This window comes from Corvus moneduloides, chromosome 15 (assembly GCF_009650955.1).
Source record: "Corvus moneduloides isolate bCorMon1 chromosome 15, bCorMon1.pri, whole genome shotgun sequence".
In the NCBI taxonomy this organism is placed as follows: Eukaryota; Metazoa; Chordata; class Aves; order Passeriformes; family Corvidae; genus Corvus; species Corvus moneduloides.
Window position 1 is genome coordinate 4,425,695 of NC_045490.1, and position 5,019 is coordinate 4,430,713.

The 5,019-nt window shown below is 43.2% G+C and overlaps 1 long non-coding RNA gene across 1 annotated transcript; it reads right to left on the minus strand.

Annotated features, from left to right (window-relative positions):
* Window positions 1-354: 354 nt before the first annotated feature.
* Window positions 355-3,245, minus strand: LOC116451688. Its single transcript, XR_004243300.1, has 3 exons — window positions 3,198-3,245; window positions 1,953-2,044; window positions 355-1,334 (listed from the first exon to the last, which is right to left on the minus strand). It is a non-coding gene; the product is annotated as an uncharacterized LOC116451688 (long non-coding RNA).
* Window positions 3,246-5,019: the final 1,774 nt, after the last annotated feature.

Sequence of the window (5,019 nt, forward strand, 5' to 3'; positions counted from 1 at the left end):
CCAGCAGCTGAATGTGCAACACACCCTTAGGAACACATCAAGTAGCAAAAAAAAAGGTAAAGACATTGTCCTCTTAAGATTAAAGCAGCACACCTTATAGAGTTTTTATTAAAATTCAGCACAGTTTCAGTGTAAATGGCATTTATACATAAAAGAAGGTGATTTATTTACCCTCTTCCTCTCCTGAGAAACGGGACAATGCGTTGGTTGGAGAACTCGGCCTGGTGCTTGCTTGCCCTCCTGGCTGATGGAGCAGAAGGGTGTCTGTGTCCAGATGTTTATTTCCTGTGGCTGAATGGGAATGACATGGAGGGAGCAAAAAAAGGCTTGGTTAAACTAAGGACTTGTGGAAAAGTAAAAGCAGTCAGGGATGGAGCAGAACTGAGCAGAACTCAGTCAAAGCCATCACATCTCACTGTCTGCTGAAAACTGCTCTGAATCAGTGAAATATTGGTAAGCTAAATAATTCTTAGATTTGCCACCTAATACCAAAAAAAAATTCTTCCTCGATTTTATGCTTCACCACAAGTTTCAGCACACAGCTTTCTTTGCAGCTGCTCCTTGATGGTGTCACAGCTCTTGGAGTTGCTGTGAAATTCTCGGTCCACTTACAAGTGAGTCTGAAACATGTCACAGCTCTCAAGGGTGAGGTTTATGAATCCATAACTAATATTTTCATCATTCATGCCTTTAATGCAACATAAGCCCTTAAGAAGTTCAGACCAGGATGACAGAAATGAAAAAAATCATATTAAATTGTTTGGGTAGGAACAAATAGAAGCACAAACTTTGTACTTCCCCTAACCTGGAATAGAATAATTGCTTTAAATATTTTTAGATATTAAATTGTTTCTCTTGCAAGTACTTCAGAAGTATTATTCATGTGCATGGCCAGAGATGAAACCTCAGCTTCATTAGGAAGATTTTCAGAATCCCCAAACTCTAAAAGAAACACTTTTGGGCAGATCAAATCACAGTTTTAAAGGAAAACACAACCACGAAAACAGATTATAAAAAAACCAAATTGATACAGAGCAAGGCAGCCCCCTTCCCACATCTGTAGGTGGGAACAGACACACAAATGATGGATCCTGGACCCTCAATAACAAGGTTTAATTTAAAATAAAGAAGCTGGGAGCTGTTGGGAGCTGCTTGGGAAGGGGCAAGGAGGGTTTTTACCTGAGATTCCCAGCCCAGGGGGGCTGCAGCAGCTCTGCACATCCCAGCAGCTCCCAGCCCAGGGAGCCACCCAGCCACGCTGCCCTGGTTAACTGCCCCTGATATTACTCCTGAGTGTTTGGGAGGGTTTCCTCTCCTGTTTGTGAATCTGTCACCTGTGAGAAATTTGCAGTAAAGAGTGCTAAAGGTACATTTTATTTGTTTATTTTATATATATATATAAATAGACATAATTGACTTTACAAGCTGCATGACAGGTTACTTAAGTTACCTGATATCATTTTGCTACTCCCAAGGCATTTCAAAGGTAACCATCTCACAAAATCTGACTTCTTACAGGCCTGGGAACTTTTAATCTCTACGAGACTCTGGTAAGCAGAAGGGTTAAATATTCATTGCCAGCAACACTCATGGAAATGCTGTGGAAATTAGAGCCAGGACCAAAGGCAGATTTCAGAGGAATTCTCTAAAACACCGGCTACAAACGTTACAAAGTTCACCAGCACTTGCTGTCAAATCCAAGCTGCTTTTGGGAAAGGCAGAATCCTGCAAATAAACCATTTGCAGCTGTAAAAAGCAGTCCTGCTTGCTCCAGATAGTATTCTTTCCAAAAACCAAAATGATTTACAAACATTATCGCCAAAAGTGAATGAAAAGGAAATACAGTGCCTGAGAGAATAATTTTTGCACAATTAGTCCCATTTGTGCAAATATTTACAGTCAGCTTTAATATTACACACATACTCTCACTCAAAGGTGATGAATGTACTCACCATTTATTGTTTTGCACTGCCCTCAGGGTCTGAGACATTAATTGGCATGAGAAAAGTCCTGATGTTTATAAGCTTTTGGAAATGCTGATAACCTGATAAACAAAAATGTTAAGGCAACTTCAGGAGCTAATCAAAATGCTGGCAGGTTGGGGAAATGTCAATATTTACAGCAAGCAGCCTCTCATCAGTTAATCACTTTTAACCTTCATAAACTAAGATACTATAGAGGACTTCAGGTTAATGTATGAACCCTCTATTCAATTAAGGCATTACAAAGGCAGTTACAAACAAATAAGGTCTTCACGAAATGAAGTACAACTGAATTTATCAGGGGAGAAACATGCCAGACAGGGAACAGAGAGCCTCAGCTTCAGTGTTTGAGAGGAAGAAGTGCTCTGTGTAATTCTAAAGAAACAGACTCAGCATTAGGTCCAAATATTTTATTTCACACATAAAGCACAGTACCCATACCCACGCTAATAAAGAACAGGCTTGTGCCGAGCCTGGTGCATGCTTTTGTTATTGCATTATAGTACATGGGAATTATAGTGCATAATTAAATAGAAAAAACTTGAACCTGGAATTATAAAGCCGTCACCACAAACCAGCAATTCCACTTGATATGTATTAAGTCATTACTTTTTTTTTTTTTTTTTTTCTGTAAGGAAAGAAAAAGGGAATCAAGAAGGAGGAAAAGGGGGGGAATAGAAGGAAAGAGAGAAAGAGAGAAAAAATTCTTTTCCTTGTAAATCATTAAAAATGCATGAAGGTTTAAAGCACGCCAGAAACAGCCTGTGCATTCATTTAGGAGACTACGCACAAGAAAACTCACTGCATTAAAGCAAAAAGAAAAAAAAGAGATTTTTCTAAAATAAACGAAACCAAACAAGCCATGGAGGAGACTGGTGGGGTGGAAATGCTCCAGGCAGGGAGAGGCTCCCTCTTCCATCCCCTTTCCTGACTGAGAGCATCAGGAGCCTTGAGTGCTGCTGCATTTGTGATGCTCCAGCAGAGCTTTCTGAGTTTTATCTTCCAGAGGAGCTAATCACAATTACAAACATATGGATTATTATTCTTGCTGTTGAGTTCAGCTTCTGCCATAGAAGAACCTTCTTCTTTTGTATGAATGGCTGATTTGTTGAGCTGCAGATGGGAGCTCTCCTTGGCACGAGGGATGCAGTCAGACACGGGAGCAGGGCCTGGGACCAGCAATCACAGATTAAACCTCTCTTTGACTCCTCCTACCTCCTGAAGGCACTTCAGCTCGGGGCCTCCTGCTCTGTGAGAAGGAACACTTGCTGGAAATAGTGTCCCACTCTGAGAACCCTGGGTTTTATATAAGTAGTTTATCGTTATGAAACATCAGCCATCACACACCATTAGGGGATGATTCTCACCCTCCACAAAGCCAAGCTCCTCTGGGACAGGGTATCTGACCTTGATGTGTCATGCTGTAACTAGAGAGAGACATCAGGAGAGAAATGGCTTTTATTGTGTGGAGCTGGTTTGTTTGGTTTTTTTTGAAGTATTCTGCGTCATCCTCTTTAAATTTTTAGAGTGAATTTATTGCTCTTGAAATCCATATCCCAGGGGCCTGGGTCTGCTCGGTGCAGAGGAGAGTATATGGGAAGCAGTGCTGCATGTACTTCCAGTCCTGACTTGCAGTAAATGCTTAGAGATTGTTTAAAAAAAAAAAAAAAGTAACTGGTGATCTCCATCTCTCTTGGCACAGCCACACAAGGAGGTCCCAGCCCTGCTGGTTTTCCTCTGTGCTGTGCACACAGGCAGCCTGAGAGCACCATTTGTCACTTGGGAGGCACCTAACAGCCAATAAAGGATGGTCATCCCTGGCACCCCCAACCCTGCTCACCATTAAATATGTGCAGAGGGAAGGCTCGGTGCAGGATGCTCAGCTCTCTGTGTCCCCAGTTCCAGGCTCACTGCAGGTCTCCAGGAACTCGAGGTGCTGCTCCATCCCAGTCCATGCTTGAGTCACCTGGTCTATGGGTTCACTTGTACCCTTGGATTAGTGGTAAAACATGAGAAGGAAGAGAAACACCAGAGTCCATGGCTTAACTAACTCAGGTTTGCTGTGATCTGTGACAGGGAGGCGGAATCCCCTGCTCGTGCCTGCTGCAGGGATCCTGGTGTTGGTCTGTGGGGCACCTCTGGCTTCCCAGACCACAGGGGTGATCCAGTTTGGGGACCACCATAGCCTGGGATTTTCCAGGACTGAAATTTCACGAGTCTGACAAAAGGGCAATCTCCTGCTTTTCTGGTCTGAGTGGGAGTTACTGCTGTGCTGTTCTCTGCTCCTGACCAGGCATTGCATAATGCCAGTCCTGTTGCATCCCTCTAATGATGCCATTTTCTCCATAGGCAGGAGGCAGTCAGCTTTTGCCTAATCAGCAATTTTCGAGCTTTTGATTCCCACTCCTCCCCACCCCCTCTTTTTGTCAATATTCATTATAAATGCTTGAAGTCAGGGTTCCTTTTTAGCTGACTATGCTTTCTCTGCCTCACCCCTTCAGGTGGATGGCTGACAAGTGACCACTTCATGCACAAGGAAACTTTAAATGAATCCCAAAAGAAAGTATTTGTGTAAGAATGAAAGGGCATCCCAGGCTTCTGCTGAGTAATGGATGTGATAATAATTGTAGGGAAAAAGATCCAAACAGTTGGGTGTTGGTTTTTCCTCTTTCTGCAGCCAGGCTCTTGATCAAAAGATGTAAAAAGCCTGACAGTTGCTGGAGCAAGAGCTGCACTTTGATTCTGGGGCACACAGGAAGGACGGCTGCCAACCTGGGAATCAAGAAACTGGCTATTGCTCCTTTGAACTATATCAAAAGCTCATCATATTTACTTCTTCTAATTAACAAGTGAATTTATTATGTGTGTAAATGAAGGGCTGGTAGCCAAGGCTGGGAGCAGATAGGAAAGGGGCACTTTGCTGCTGGGAGCCTCAGTAATGCACAGCAGCTCAGCATCACAGCTGCCAGCAGTCCCACCCCCAGCCTCTCCCTGACACTTGCTCTTGGACCCAGAGGAGTCACTGTTAGCCCAGCCT